Source organism: Bubalus kerabau, chromosome 15, assembly GCF_029407905.1.
Source record: "Bubalus kerabau isolate K-KA32 ecotype Philippines breed swamp buffalo chromosome 15, PCC_UOA_SB_1v2, whole genome shotgun sequence".
Classification (NCBI taxonomy): Eukaryota; Metazoa; Chordata; class Mammalia; order Artiodactyla; family Bovidae; genus Bubalus; species Bubalus kerabau.
Genome location: NC_073638.1, coordinates 81,255,806 through 81,273,057, shown reverse-complemented (window position 1 = coordinate 81,273,057; position 17,252 = coordinate 81,255,806). Strand labels below are relative to the sequence as shown.

Sequence of the window (17,252 nt, the reverse complement as noted above, 5' to 3'; positions counted from 1 at the left end):
TTCCTGTGGGGAAAGGAGAAGCACATGTGAATTCATCTCCACTGACTCACACGTGCATTATGGGCAACATTTCAAAGCTCTTTGCACATAAACAAATTGGGAATTTTGTTCAAATTATAATAACCTCACTGGGTAGTTGAAAAACTTAAGCCTGACAGTTAATGCCTTTTTCAATGTGAAAAGTAGATTTGTCCATAGATCTTTGTTTTGAAAATAGAAATACTATGATATGTAATCCTTTTCCAATATTTTTGTATTTAAGAGACACAACAGCATAAGTGTCTCTCTTTTACTGATTCTAATAGCTGTTGTGTAGCCAGACTGTGCACATGTCATGTACCCCAGCCAAAGTGCCATCATTCTAACTGAGAAGTAGGTAGAATTAGTGTCATTTTGCAAGTACAAAGCTACATATTTCTCCTCACAAATTAAATTAATATTCATGTGGATTATTTTGCACATTTTTTACCTATTATATCAAATACTAATTTCTTTTTACTTGAAAGAAGGAATGTTTGGGTGCTCTCTTTTTTCTTAATAACACATCCTGACTTAATAGTGTAAACATAGTTTGCTTCTCTCTTGTAGCTTGGTTCATCTAGTACAGCGATGAGGCAACAAGTTTACAACTTGGACATCCATAATGTTTCTATGTCTTCTGATATAAGTAAACAAATAAATATCCTGATATCTCAACACAGAAACGCATAGCCACTGAAATGTCATTCACACATTAAGATCATGCATTTAAATCATCACAAAATGCATAATTTATCTACAGAGATGTATATATAAAATAAGAATGATGTATAGGAGAACAAATATTTCTCTTTGTCCAATGTTCTTTTTTAATTATTATAGTTATATATTTATTGTTGGATATGCAGGATCTTCATTTCTGTGAGGGCTTTTCTCTAGCTGTGGCCAGTGGAGGGAATCTCTAGCTGCATAGGCTGATCTCTAGTTGCAGTTCATGGGCTTTTCATTGCAGTGGCATCTCCTGTTGCCCAGCGCAGGTTCTAGAGCATGTGGACTTCAGTGGTTTTAGCACATGGGCTCAAGAGTTGTGGCTCCCAGTCTCTAGAGCACAGGCTCAACTGTTGTAGCATTTGGGCTTAACTGCTCTATGGCAGGCGGGATCTTCCTGGATCAGGGATCAACCCGTGTTTCCTGCACTGGCAGGTGGATTCTTTACAATGAGCCACCAGGGAAGTCCTCTTTGTCCAATGTGAGCTTTTATTTTCCTCAGGGGAAAGCAGAAGCACATATAAACTCATTTCCATTCATTCACACATACATCATGGGCAACATTTCAAAGCTGTTTGTATGTAAGCAAACTGGGGGTTTTGATTAAGTTATAATAATATCATTGTGTCTGTAATGCAAAACTTAACCTCCCTAAAGAATTTAAGCTCTTACTTAATGTTACTATTTGGGTGAGCTAAACGTAATTCCTTTTGTCTGTAAGACTATTTATTCACCATTCATTGGAAAACTCTTGGCATTCCAAATTAGTTGATGATTACTAATAAATTTTAAAATGTAATTTTAAAGCTTTTAAATTAAGGATAGTTTTCATTTAGAATAGTTTTGTAAAATGGCTTTTAAAACTGAATGCTATTGCTACATTCGGAGAAGGCAATGGCACCTCACTCCAGTACTCTTGCCTGGAAAATCCCATGGACAAAAGAGCCTGGTAGGCTGCAGACCATAGGGTCTCTAAGAGTCGGACACAACTGAGCGACTTCACTTTCACTTTTCACTTTCATGCATTGAAGAAGGAAATGGCAACCCACTCCAGTGTTCTTGCCTGGAGAATCCCAGGGACGGGGGAGCCTGGTGGGCTGCCGTCTCTGGGGTCGCACAGAGTCAGACACGACAGAAGCGACTTAGCAGCAGCAGCAGCAGCATTGCTACATTTGTTTCTATGTTTACTGGCATCATTATAGTTAAGCATCTTCAGCATAAAGTGTACTTATCTTTCTCAGTCACCCTCTCTCTTTCTTGATCTCTCCCTCACTAACACACACACACACACACAAATACCACAGTTTCTTCTTCTGAAATCTACATTTCCTTGAGAGAGTGCAGATTACACTGTAGTGACCTATTGCCAGTAAGTTTACCTGATGCATTTTCTCCACAGTTAGTGAGAAGGAACTGAGGACTCCTGCATACTTGGGCACTGAAATTGCAATGATGAACTCAGCTCTCAGGGGTTCATGAAATTCTATTAGCTATTTTGTCTTAAAAATACTAAGCCAAGAATTTATTTCAAATACTCTTAGGTTGAAAAAGCTCCGAAGTTTCTGGGAGAAAGTGAAAGTGAGAGTGAAATTCAGTCGTGTCTGACTGCGACTCACAGACTATACAGTCCATGGAATACTCCAGGCCAGAATGCTGGGGTGGGTAGCCTTTCCCTTCTGCAGGGGACCTTCCCAACCCAGGGATTGAACCCTGGTCTCCCAAATTGCAGGTGGATTCTTTGCCAGCTGAGCCACAAGGGAAACCAGGTAAGGATAGGTAGGGATGAATTTTGTGTGTCTATTATGTGTTCAGTGTGTCTCTATGTGTTCCAACAGGTGTGAGGTGTGTATGTGTGTGTGTGTGTGTGTGTGTGTGTGTGTGTGCGTGCTCAGTCATGTCCAGCTCTTTGCAACCCCATGGACTGTAACACACCAGGCTCCTCTGTCCGTGGAATTTCCCAGACAAAACTACCAGAGTGAGTATGCTATTTCCTTGTCCAGGGGATCTTCCCGAAGCAGGGACTGAACACTTGTCTCTCGTGTCTCCTGCAGGACTCTTTACCACTACCCCCGCTTGAACAGGATATGATGTTACACACCTTCTTGCATCCTTCATAAGACCTAACAAATGCTTTGTATTAAATAATTATGAAGAGTGCAATAATAGAACACTGTGCATTTTTTCAGATTGTTCTAATTTCACATTATGAATCAGGCAATTGAACCTATAAGTGATACAATGTAATAAGGACTGTATAAGCAATATGAGCTAAATATCCCATGTGGCTTAGACAGTAAAAAATTTACCTGTGATACAGGAGATCCAGAAGGTCAGGAAGAACCCCTGGAGAAGGGCATGGCAGCCTACTCCAATATTCTTGCCTGGAGAATTCCATGGAACATGAGAAACTCTGGGCTGGAAGAAGCACAAGCTGGAATCAAGATTGCCAGGAGAAATATCAATAACCTCAGATATGCAGATGACACCACCCTCATGGCAGAAAGTGAAGAGGAACTAAGAAGCCTCTTGATGAAAGTGAAAGAGGAGAGTGGAAAAAGTTGGCTTGACAATGTTCAGAAAACTAAGATCATGGCATCTGGTCCCATCACTTCATGGGAAATAGATGGGGGAACAGTGGAAACAGTGGCAGACTTTATTTTGGGGGGCTCCAAAATCACTGCAGATGGTGATTGCAGCCATGAAATTAAAAGATGCTTACTCCTTGGAAGGAAAGTTATGATTAACCTACATAGCATATTCAAAAGCAGAGACACTACTTTGCCAACCACGGTCCATCTAGTCAAGGCTATGGCTTTTCCAGTGGTCATGTATGCATGTGAGAGTTGGACTGTGAAGAAAGCTGAATGCTGAAGAATTGATGCTTTTGGAGACTCCAGGAGTTGGTGATGGACAGGGAGGTCTGGCGTGCTGCAGTTCATGGGGTCACAAAAAGTTGGACAAAACTGAGCGACTGAACTGAACTGAGGAGCCTGGTAGGTTACAGTCCATGAGGTCACAAAGAGTTGGACATTACTGAGTAACTAACACTTTCACTTTCAGCGTGGGAAATGAAGGTGAGGAAGTGATAAGCTTTACGTGGGTAGCCCCAAAGAAATGATGGTGAAAGAGGTGGTCATTTTTACATGAATTGCAAAAGTAGATTCTGCTTTATCTACATCTTTGGGGCCTGAAGAATAGAATCATGAAACTCAGTGTCTTGCTAAGTGAGTTGTCCTGCCTAGATTTCTCTGTGATAAATGAGTGATCCTCCTGGCTACTTATATTGAGAACCATATTTGTACCATAAAACCCAAGGGCATCACATGAGGCTGTTTAGTGTCCTGTAGAGAATGGCTTTAAAAATTAAACTTAGAAAAACATTAAGGTGATAAAATTAATTGGCAGTTGAAAAGTATCCTGGGTCAGAGGTAGGTTTCTCTGAAAGATACTAGATCCAAAACTTCTGTGAGGAGTCGATTCCTATTCCTGGGGAGCACGTGGATTTTCTCAAGTTAGAAGTTTTTCTCTCAAGATCCACTCAGAGCGCTAACTTATACGCACCAAATATGTTTATACCAATTACCAAAGTATGGTTTAATTGTAACACTAGGGCTTCTCAGCCTTAATCTGAGATGTATCTAAGTGTTAGTTAGATATATGCCTCTCTTACCTGTGTCAGTCACCTATTTGAAAATCTGATAATCATTCATTTTCTTTATTGAATGAATATTTCTTGCACTTCTACCATGTGCCCCATGTGTCATGGGTCCTGGGGCAGGGCCATGCCCAAAGCTCTCTAATAAAAGGTTTATTGCAACAGAAAAACAAGAATAGCTTTGGAAGAAAATCAGCAATTTCCTTCATAGTTCTTCGTAAGCAGAAATAGGCTCTTGTTATAAGAACTGAAGGGGAAGCAGTGTGAGTACACTGATCTGGGGAGGAAAGGAAACAAGTTTGATGGATGGGCATAAATTGCTAGGCCAATGAGTTAAAATGATTGAATGTATACACCACTAATATTATTAATGATTTTGTAGTTGTGCAAAGGACATTTTTTGTGTGTGGGGACCATGCTGCTAAGCTGTATGATTTTAGTTCTCCACCCAGGAAGCTGGACCCACGACAGTGAAAGCACTTAGTCTTAACCACTGGACGACCAGGGAATTCCCACAAAGGACATATTTTTGTTTCCCAAGTACATAAAACCATACGTGTGCATGCTAAGTCACTTCAGTTGTGTCTGAATCTTCGAGACCCTATGGACCTGGACTGTAGCCTGCCTGACTTCTCTGTCCCTGGGATTCTCTAGGCAAGAATACTGGACTGGGTAGCCATTCCCTTCTCCTCCGAGGAGTCTTCCTGACCCAAAGATTTAACTCCCCAGCATCTCTTAAGTGTCCTGCATTGGCAGGTAGTTTTTGTTGTTGTTGTTGTTTTGTTTTGTTTTAACTACTAGCACCACCTGGGAAGCTCACATAAAACCATAATAGAGCATTAAGCATATACCAGTCATGCAGTGGAGGGAGAAGGCAATGGCAACCCCCTTCAGTACTCTTGCCTGGAAAATCCCATGGACAGAGAAGCCTGGTAAGCTGCAGTCCATGGGGTCACTAAGAGTCAGACACGACTGAGCAACTTCACTTTCACTTTTCACTTTCATGCATTGGAGAAGGAAATGGAAACCCACTCTAGTGTTCTTGCCTGGAGAATCCCAGGAACAGAGGAGCCTGGTGGGCTGCCATCTATGGGGTCGCACAGACTCGAACACAACGGAAGCGACATAGCAGCAGTCAAACAGTGGAAGAGGCATGCCTGGTGGCTCAAATGGTAAAGAATCTGTCTGCAATGCAGGAGATCTGGGTTCAATCCTTAGGTCAGGAAGACCCCCTGGAGAAGGGAATGGCAACCAACTCGAGTATTCTTGCCTGGAGATCCCATGGGCAGAGGTGCCTGGTGGGCTAAAGTTCACAGGGTCACAAAGAGCTGGATACAACTGAATGACTCAGTTCAGTTCAGTCGCTCAGTCTTGTCTGACTCTTTGCGACCCCATAAATTGCAGCAAGCCAGGCATGCCTGTCCATCACCAGCTCTTGGAGTTCACCCAAACTCATGTCCATCAATTCGGTGATGGCATCCAGCCATCTCATCCTCTGTCATCCCCTTCTCCAACTGCACCCAATCCCTCCCAGCCTCAGGGTCTTTTCCAATGACTCAACTCTTAACATTAGGTGGCCCAAGTATTGGAGTTTCAGCCTCAGCATTAGTCCTTCCAATGAACACCCAGGACTGGTCTCCTTTAGAATGGACTGGGTGGATCTCCTTGCACTCCAAGGGACTCCCAAGAGTCTTCTCCAACACCACAGTTCAAAAGCATCAATTCTTCGGTACTCAGCTTTCTTCACAGTCCAACTCTCATATCTCTACATGACCACTGGAAAAACCATAGCCTTGACTAGACGGACCTTTGTTGGAAAAGTAATGTCTCTGCTTTTGAATATGCTATCTAGGTTGGTCATAACTTTCCTTCCAAGGAGTAAGCATCTTTTAATTTCATGGCTGCAATCACCATCTGCAGTGATTTTGGAGCCCAGAAAAATAAAGTCTGACACTGTTTCCACTGTTCCCCCATCTATTTCCCATGAAGTGATTGGGACCAGATGCCATGATCTTCGTTTTCTGAATGTTGAGCTTTAAGCCAACTTTACCACTCTCCTCTTTCACTTTCATCAAGAAACTTTTTAGTTCCTCTTCACTTTCTGCCTTAAAGGTGGTGTTATCTGCATATCTGAGGTTATTGGTATTTCTTCTGGCAATCTTGATCCAGCTCGTTCTTCCTCCAGCCCATCGTTTCTCATGATGTACTCTGCATATAAGTTAAATAAGCAGGGTGGCAATATACAGCCTTGATGTACTCCTTTTCCTATTTGGAACCAGTCTGTTGTTCCATGTCCAGTTCTAACTGTTGTTTCCTGACCTGCATATAGGTTTCTCAAGAGGCAGGTCAGGTGATCTGGTATTCCCATCTCTTTCAGAATTTTCCACAGTTTATTGTGATCCACACAGTCAAAGGCTCTAGCATAGTCAATAAAGCAGAAATAAATGTTTTTATGGAGCTCTCTTGCTTTTTCCATGATGCAGCAGATGATGGCAATTTGATCTCTCATTTCTCTGCCTTTCCTAAATCCAGCTTGAACATCTCAAAATTCATGGTTCACGTATTGTTGAAGCCTAGCTTGGAGAATTTTGAGCATTACTTTTTAGTGTGTGAGATGAGTGTAACTGTGTGGTTCAGTTCAGTTCAGTCACTCAGTCGTGTCCAACTCCTTGAGATCCCATGAATCACAGCACCCCAGGCCTCCCTGTACATCACCAACTCCGGAGTTCACTCAAACACATGTCCGTCAAGTCGGTGATGCCATCCAGCCATCTCATCCTCTGTTGTCCCCTTTTCCTCCTGCCCTCTGTCCCTTCCAGCATCAGAGTCTTTTCCAATGAGTCAACTCTTTGCATGAGGTGGCCAAGATACTGGAGTTTCAGCTTTAGCATCATTCTTTCCAAAGAACACCTAGGACTGATCTCTTTAGAATGGACTGGTTGGATCTCCTTGCAGTCCAAGAGACTCTGAACTATGTGGATCACAATAAACTGTGGAAAATTCTGAAAGAGATGGGAATACCAGACCGCCTGACCTACCTCTTGAGAAACCTATATGCGGGTCAGGAAGCAACAGTTAGAACTGGACATGGAACAACAGACTGGTTCCAAATAGGAAAAGGAGTACGTCAAGGCTGTATATTGTCACCCTGCTCACTTAACTTATATGCAGAGTACATCATTGGAAACCCTGGGCTGAAAGAAGCACAAGCTGGAGTCAAGATTTCTGGGAAAAATATCAATAACCTCAGATATGCATATGACATCACCCTTATGGCAGAAAGTGAAGAGGAACTAAAAAGCTTCTTGAAAGTTGACTTAAAGCTCAACATTCAGAAAACGAAGATCATGGCATCTGGTCCCATCACTTCATGGGAAATAGATGGGGAACTGTGGAAACAGTGTCAGACTTTATTTTTGAGGGCTCCAAAATCACTGCAGATGGTGATTACAGCCATGAAATTAAAAGAAGTTTACTCCTTGGAAGGAAAGTTATGACCAACCTAGATAGCATATTAAAATGCAGAGACATTACTTTGGTAACAAAGGTCCATCTAGTCAAGGCTATGGTTTTTCCAGTGGTCATGTATGGATGTGAGAGTAGGACTGTGAAGAAAGATGAATGCTGAAGAATTGATGCTTTTGAACTGTGGTGTTGGAGAAGACTCTTGAGAGTCCCTTGGAGTGCAAGAAGATCCAACCAGTCCATGCTAAAGGAGATCAATCCTGGTGTTCATTGGAAGGACTGATGTTGAAGCTGAAACTCCAATACTCTAGCCACTTGATGGGAAGAGCTGACTCATTGGAAAAGACCCTGAGCTGGGAAAGATTGAGGGCATGAGGATAAGGAGACTACAGAGGATGAGATGGTTGCATGGCATCACGGACTCAATGGACATGGGTTTGGGTGGACCCCAGGAGTTGGTGGTGGACAGGGAGGCCTGGTGTGCTGCGGTTCATGGGGTCACAAAGAGTTTGACATGACTGAGCGACTGAACTGAACTGACTGAAAAGGAGTGAATGAAAAATATACAAATGAGACAATTTAGGGAATGGAGCGAGACAAAAACAGAGCATGCTGATAAACACAGAAATAAGAAGAAGCAGGATGCACACAGAATGGTCAAAGATCTCTTTGAAGAAGTGACTTTTCAGTTATTGGGAAGTAGCCAGCTATGTTGGAGAAGGAAATGGCAACCCACTCCAGTGTTCTTGCCTGGAGAATCCCAGGGATGGTGGAGCCTGGTGAGCTGCCGTGTATGGGGTCGCACAGAGTTGGACACAATTGAAGTGACTTAGCAGCAGCAGCAGCAGCCAGCCATGTAAAATATTGAGGATAAAGAGAATGAAAATATGAAAAATTAAAAGAGGAAATATTTTTAAAAGTGTATAAACTTTGTGATTGTATCATGTCTCCCTCCAACTAGTAGCAACTCACAATTTGGAATTTGATTAATCACTGTGAAGTATTTTCCCTACCCCTGAAATTATTCATATGGTAATTATATACACCATAGAGAAAACGATTTGGGCACATAACATAGGCACTGATATTTCAGTTCTGGTCTGTGTTCACCTGTACCCTATATTTTCACGATCATAGATATTCTGGCTGCTAAGTGTGGATATACTAAACCAGATGAGAGTTGCTGATTTTCACTGGGAGATAAAGCTAAAACCAAGAATTTTCATGTATAAAAACTCTTGACTCTGCTTGGTGAATCCATAATTACCTAATTAACAAAGTTTTACTTGGATTATTGGTACAACTAACTATAAGAGGATGAGATGGTTAGATAGCATCACCAACTCAAAGGACATGAGTCTGAGCAAACTCTGGGAGATAGTGAAGGACAGAGGAACCTCGCGTGCTGCAGTCCATGGGGTCTCAAATAGCCGAATATGACTTAGAGGACTGAACAATTATGATACAAACCAGAATCTCATGTAGCTTGTTCAATTTCATATTACAAAACTTAGACTACTTCTAGATATAAATTAATGAATAATAAATATAATATAGCAAATATATTTGACATAAAGTTGGTTTTGATGTGTGTAAATTAATTATTATAAGCAATTATAACTACAGCCCATTTATATCATAATATTATCCTAAAGCAATATTATTATGGGGATCTTAAATTCCAAAGATGATGTAAATCCTACAGATGCATCCCTAAATACTCAGAGCAGTTTACTTCTCGGAAGACTTATCTGGGGAAATGTATTAAATGGAGAAAATATTCCTTGAGGACATTTTCCTTGTAATGACATTAAATTTGAAAATAAATAATTAGACAAATAATGGATTGTTGCTGAAAAGCAGTAGAAACTGAAATAAGACAGTAATTTTGAAAACATGGCACCTGAATTTTATTTTATATGTATATAGAATTTATCTATTGATATAATTTTGATACAGTGATTGAACCACTTGCAGTTTACTTTTCTAACTGTTAAACTGATACAGTCCGTGTTGTTAAATACCTCTTACCTCATCCTGCAAGCAGCAGTAATCAAGCAAGTGCAATATATAGCTAAATAAAATAACACATGACTAGGATTTTCATAAGTTGAAAGGTTTTGGTATCATATGCTGACATAGTGTAGAAAAGTATGTCAATGACTAGATTGTAAGACCAAGGTTTAAGACAATCATCCCGTAAAATTGTGTGGATAAGAAGATACCTTCTGGACTTCCCTGGTGGCACAGTGGATAAGAATCTGACTACCAATATAGGGGACATAAGTTCGATCCCTGCTTGGAGGAAGATTCCACGTGCCATGGAGCAACTAAGCCCGAGTAACACAACTACTGAGCCTGCGCTCTAGAACCTGCGAGCCACAGCCATTGGAGCCTGCTCACCTAGAGTCAGTGCTCCACAACAGAAGCCCTGCAGTGAGAAGCCCACACACCCCAACCAAGAGGAGCCCAAGCGCAGCCAAAAATAAATAAATACATTTTTTTAAAAAAAGGATATCTTCCAAGTCATAGGAAAATGAGTAAGTTAATATTGCATGTGTATGTGTATTAATATTGACAATGAGAGGCAACCATCATACACAAAATTAGTATTCAATGGAATTTCAATGATTCACTCTTCTTACTTCCCTGTTTGGCACAAAGTGGTTGTCTGACCTTGGTTGAATATTTACATTTATGAGTCTCAAGTCTTTTTCTATAAGACAATACGTTGAAATGGATGTAGTCATTCTCTGATGACTCTCAGTCTAGCTTTACTTTTACTGGAACTCTATGAGGTTAACATCATTGTAATAATTTCGCAAAAATAAGTGTCTAATACTAGTAGTATATGAATGTAATTGTCTGTTTTAGAGTTAAGAAACTAATAAATATTGCAATAATTACCTATAAGGCCTATTAAAGGAAATAAATGTATTTATATAGTTTTACTTTAGACTTTGTGCAAAGTCTACATTGATTTTTCTATCATTTGAACTAGAATACTAATAAACATGACTCAAAATTTTCAAGAATAAAATAAATCCATTTGTTTCTTTTAATTTGTCCATAGGCAATACAGACTGGGTCTAAGTGAAGGCAATGCCAAAGTTCACAGATGTGACAGAATTTGTTCTTCTGGCTTTGACCAGTCATCAGGAGCTTCAAGTTCTCTTTTTTGTGGTGTTTCTAGTAGTTTACATGATCACTCTGATAGGGAACATTGGTATGATTATTTTGATCAGCATCAGTCTCCAGCTTCAGAGCCCCACGTACTTTTTCTTGAGTCATTTGTCTTTTGTGGATGTGTGGTTCTCTTCCAATGTCACTCTGAAGATGCTGGAAAACTTACTATCAAAAACCATTTCCTATGTGGGGTGTTTGGTGCAGTGTTACTTCTTCACACCCCTTGTCCACATGGAAGTATATATCTTGGCTGTGATGGCCTTTGATTGCTACATGGCCATCTGCAACCCTCTGCTTTATGGCAGTAAAATGTCCAGGACTGTCTGTGATCATCTCATCTCTGTGACGTACATCTATGGGTTCTCTGTCAGCCTAATCTGCACACTGTGGACATATGGCCTGTGCTTCTGTGGAAACTTTGAAATCAACCACTTCTACTGTGCTGACCCTCCTCTATCAAGACTGCCTGTGGAGGGGTCCACATTAAAGAATGCACCATGATTGTTATTGCTGGGATTAATTTCACACATTCCCTCTCAGTGGTTCTCATTTCCTATACCCTCAGCAGAGCAGCCATGCTGCACATGCGCTCTGCCAATGGCAGGAGGAAGGCATTCTCCACTGTTACAATGTTTTATAGGACTCTCCTCTTCATGTATCTCAGGAGGCCCACTGAAGAGTCTGTGGAGCAGGGGAAGATGGTGGCCGTGTTTTACACCACAGTGATTCCCATGCTGAATCCCATGATCTACAGTTTGAGGAACAAAGATGTGAAAGAGGCAGTCAACAAAGCAATTGTCAAGGCAAACTTGAGGCAGTGAACCTACAATACATAATTCCGTGTATGCCACTTCCTGTTATAAATGTCCAGGCATATAAATTCCCTGTTTAAAATAGACTGTATACAGGCAACACTTAAATATACTAAGAGGTCCAGCCTAACACAGCGATGGTTAGACTGAATCCATTCACCCCATGAATGGATTCTCAGGACTAAGCCTCCCTTATCTATGTGTGCAAACATACTAACCCTGATCTATTACTGATAGTCACAGTGTATGTAAAATTGTGCTAAGTGTAGTCATCGGATAACTGATAAGCACATTTGGATAAGCACATGCTAATTTGGAGGGTATCTTTGTAAGAGTCGAATATGATTTCTTAGGATATTTTCTATATAAAATTGCTCTTCACTTGTTTTATAAGTAATATATAAGTTCATGAGAAAAATTAAGACTTCATCACTTTTCCATGAATATAAAAGTTGGTGAACTCTCATTTACCAAGAAAGCTTTCAATAACATTCATACATGCATGGACTTTTGAAAACAAAAATGTATTCAGAATCTTCAACTAGTGCCGGGAGCCAGCGTGAGGAACTCTGCCCGTGGCAAAGGTCATGAGGAAGGAGCCTCGGCATATGCAAAGGCGGGATCGAGCCTCAGGAGTCCCCCTGGAAATTCTCGAGCACCTACCCCCAAAACCAGAGTCTGCCTACTTTACTGCTTTGTGCTCTCACCTACACCTCTGACTTTATGGGGGGCTGTCCCCCACCACCTCTCTCTGAAAAAGAGTTAACTTACAGCTCCAGTTAATAAAGTTCCTGGGCGTGACAAGAGTGTTTCAACCTACCAACTCCTTTGGAAGTCCTCTAGCCTGCCTGAAAGGGTTCTTCCAGCCACATGTGATTGTTCACAGCCTCCCAACCATGAGAGACATGAGATGTTCTAAATTGTCTAAATACAGATTCCTTTGAGCAGTTAAAAGATTGATTAGAAATTGTATTGGTGAAGAGTTTTTCACTTGTTGGGCCAATGTTTGCTGCTAAGTTTCCATATCTCTTACCTACTGTGTCCCTGGGAGTGTATTGATTAATATAATTGGTGTATAGCAATGTAAGTAGTAGCTTTAATGTTTGTAACCTTGGACCCTTGAGTTAATTCTTTTCTTGTTATAGCCCACCACACCTTTGCCCTATATGAATGCAACTTTATCTAATGCTTTCAGAGGGTGGCGCCTGACTTTAGAATAATCACCTTTAGAGAAAAATAAGTTTTCTGAAGAAAGGGTCATCAAATGTTAACAGGCCTCCTGGCCAGAAGATGATGTAAATCACCTAAACTTTTGCATATGATAAGTTTGAAAGCCTGGCTTCAATAAGGATCAAGGACTGCTGTCCTTGCATGACTCTACCCCTTCCCCTATTGTCCTCTATGCACAACTTAAGGTATAAAAACTACTTTGGAAAATGAAGTGCGGGCCTTGTTCACCAAAGCTTGGTCTCCCCATGTTGTTCTTTCTCTCACCTTCTGGCTGAATTCCCATCTGGAGAATGGAGGCTCGTCAAGCCTACTAATTATGCCTGGGCTTCTAAGATCTGACCGGGGAGGCCTTAGTGTCTCCTCTCCTTCGGGAGAACGGGAGGACGCCTGCAGCCTACGTAGGTGATGCAAATTCCTTGTCTTGGAATTTTATTAGCTTTCCACATAAACCAAGTTATTCAGCCTCTTTTCTCTGCTGAATTTTCTCACTGAGCTATCCTTATTTAACCACTCTTTATATCTTAAATTCTATCCTATCCTGATTGCTGAAGCTGTCTCCCCTTCGAATTCCCTGGATCCACCAGGACTAGACCTCAGCAAACTAGTGTCATGAATTCAGAAGATTAATTCTCAGTATATATTGCTCTAGAATTAACACTATTTGTGTTTCAAACAATCTGTTGACTCACTGTGATTCTACTCTTTGATTTGGATTTTGGCTAGTTGTTTTTCTCTTTATTAATTTAAATAGGTGAAATATTTATGACTAAAGCCTATCATGTCCTTCTCATAGTTTAAAAAGATGAAGCAATATGGATTTTTGTCATTTAAAATCTAACTTTTAATCAGAAGAATGCCCTGTTAAACATTTGATTGCTATGATGAAGCTATTGTTTGATTCCAAATTCTTGTCACTAACATTACATTCTTAGGTCTGTGTTTAGCTGCTTGTTGCTGCTACTGCTAAGTCGCTTCAGTCGTGTCTGACTCTGTGTGACCCCATAGACGGCATCCCACCAGGCTCTGCCGTCCCTGGGATTCTCCAGGCAAGAACACTGGAGTGGGTTGCCATTTCCTTCTCCAATGCATGAAAGTGAAAAGTGAAAGTGAAGTAGCTCAGTTGTGTCAGACTCCTAGCGACCCCATGGACTGCAGCTTACCAGGCGCCTCCATTCATGGGATTTTCCAGGCAGGGTACTGAAGTGGGGTGCCATTGCCTTCTCCAGTTTAGCTGCCTAAGTCAAGCTTTTAATAACTAGAGTGGATAAACCAGATAAGAATCTCTGTGAAACAATGCCATTGCACCAGACATGTGTTGAAATGTGATCAGCACAGCTCAAACTGGTATCCACTGGGATCTGATTACATGTTTACTATTCAATTTATGTTGATTGGTGTCCACTTATTCTACCTTCATTCTTAATATAAGTGGAATACATTTTTTTTGTCCTTGTTGACTCTTGCTAATAATACCAGCATAAAAGCAAATCAGAAGCAGAAGTAATTTCTCATGAATGAGTTTATTCTTGCTTAAGGGCTAATCCAATTAAAAGGGGTAGACAAGTGAACATGTGTAGAAAGACTCTGAGAAGTAACATTTACTTGTGGTAATATCACTGGAAAGATGTATTCATATAAGCACAGAAAGTATTGTTACTCAGGCTAATTTACTAATTGCCCACAAGCCACATTCCCTCAGATTGGTTCTGAGAAAAGGCAAATGAGGAAAGTTCCTTTTCATAACTTTAGGTTCTGAGCAGGAAGAAAGAGTACCATTTGATTAGTATTGGAAACTACATTAACAAAGTTTTTTTTTTTTTAATGTTTTCAAATCACCCAGTTTACTTCTAACAAGTTGGTGTCAAGTATGAAACGATAGGCTGCTCAAGAAACAATCGTATTGACAGAGATCATTATAACTTTACCCTTTAAGATCACATTTTCTGTGATGCTTATGGCAGACATATTCCTCAGTGTCCACTATTTGACATTTTATTTTATAAGTAAAACCTTTGTCATGCAGCTGCTCACCACCATTCCCATTGCCCCTTGTCAGTGGGTACATAATGTTGACAAGTCTTGGCAATGAGCCATCAGTAGAAAGTGATGCCTGAAACCTAGAGATCACCTTCTGTATGTTAAAGCCATTAGATACGGACTTTTTTCTCTTCCTTCCCACTTGAAAATGTTTCTGCTGAAATGATCACTTTTTAGATAAAGATGGAAAACATATATTGAGGGTCTAATTGCCCTTCCCAAACCCCTTAACTCATACTGTTGCCTGAGAAAGGAATAAATTACTTTATTAAGTCACTGCATCTTGGGAGTTCACTTAGCTATAGTGCTATATTTACTTTTTATAATCCTTTCCATAAACATATCCTTGACACTTCACCTCTGCCTCTTACCACTCACTAGGACGATTTTTACCTGAGAATGATCAAGTCTCTTCAGAAACGATTCTGGTATTGAGAGAAGGTCATCTTGTATTCTGTCTTAACCGGAAGGAGAAAACTCAAACTTCTGATCTATCTCAGATATTAGGCTATATATCCCTTTGTCCTAACTACTTGATGAATCCTTGGGCTTTTTAAGCCACCAGGGAAGTCTTAAGACCTCCAGTTTTCACATTAAATGGTTTTGGATCCCTTTTGACCTGCCATCTAGGTCATTTTGCTAGCCTTTTTAGGTACTTACATATCTCTTTCTTAAGCTTATGAAATCTCAGCTATTTTTTTTTTCTTTCTGCACTGTGCTTGCAGGTGTAGATAAGGTGCATTTTCACCATACATTTGAGCCAGTACATCTTTAACTATCCTTACTTATTAGTGGGGCTTCTCCACTGGCTCAGCAGTAAAGAATCATCTGCTAGGCAAGAGACATGGTTTCAATCCCTGGGGGAACATCCCCTGGAGAAGGAAATGGCAACCCACTCCAGTATTCTTGCCTGGAATATCCCAGGTACAGAGGAGCCTGGCGGGTTACAGTCCATAGGGTCACACAGAGTCGAAAACAACTGAGCATGCACACACTTACATGCACTTATTATGAGTGAAATTGTTCCCCAAAAAGATGTGTTAAGTTCCTAACCTGAAGAACTTAAGAGTTTGGTTATAGGATCATTGGGTTATAGGGTCATTATTTGGATATAGGGTCGTTGAAGATGAAATTGTTAATATGAAGTCATACTGAAGTAAGGTGGACTGTTAATCCCGTGTGAGTGATGTCCTTACAGGAATGAAGAAATCTGGACACAGATGTAGAGGGAAGATGATCATGAAAAGACAGCAGAGACTGGAAAGATGCTTACAAGCCAAGGAATGCCTGGGACCACTAGCAGCTGGAAAAAACAAGGAAGGAACCTCCCCTAGAGCTTCATAGAGAGCGTGGTTCTGCCAATACCTTGACTTCAGACTTGTAGGCTCTAGAAATGTGAGAAAATAAATTTTTGTTGTTCTAAGTCAATGGTACTTTGTTAATGCAGACCGATTAAACTAATATATTTCTTTACAGTTTTGTTTCAGTGTTAGAACTTTGGTTTTACTTTAGTCTTTTTTAGTCTCCCAGGCTATCATCCTTTCTTCTCTGGGAGCTCTTTAACTGTATCTGAAGTTTCTTTGGTAAACGTGTGGTTTTGCAGCAACCTCCCCTGAATCCAGTGTGCTACCCAGAAGGGGTACCGGGTTCCTTTTGAAAGATTCACTGACCTTTAAACCCTTCTCACATTGCCAATCTCAGATTCAGCCCTTACTCTGCAGTTTACTATAGAAGCTCGCTGCTGTGCTTTTAACTATTTAAATTATACTTTTGGAATTATTAAAAAAAAAATAGCAACAACAAAGATGTTCTCTTTTCTTGAGTTTTATCTTTGGCAATTGACAGTCATGATTTCCAAGATTGATTTCTCTGCATCTATGCTCCCTGACTCCGAAAGAAGTTGATTTAAGAACCTGAAAATCAGGATTGTAATTCATTGCTTCTCTCTCTCTCTCTCTCTTTTTAATTTTATTTTTAAACTTTACAATATTGTATTGGTTCTGCCATATATCGAAATGAATCCACCACAGGCATACATGTGTTCCCCCTCCCGAACCCTCCACCCTCCTCCCTCCCCATACCATCCCTCCGGGTCGTCCCAGTGCACCAGCCCCAAGCAT

General features: G+C 40.6%; 1 pseudogene; it reads left to right on the top strand.

The window, feature by feature from the left end:
* The first annotated feature begins 10,966 nt into the window (after positions 1 to 10,966).
* On the top strand, positions 10,967 to 11,874 carry LOC129628545 (olfactory receptor 5M9-like; annotated as a pseudogene).
* Positions 11,875 to 17,252: the final 5,378 nt, after the last annotated feature.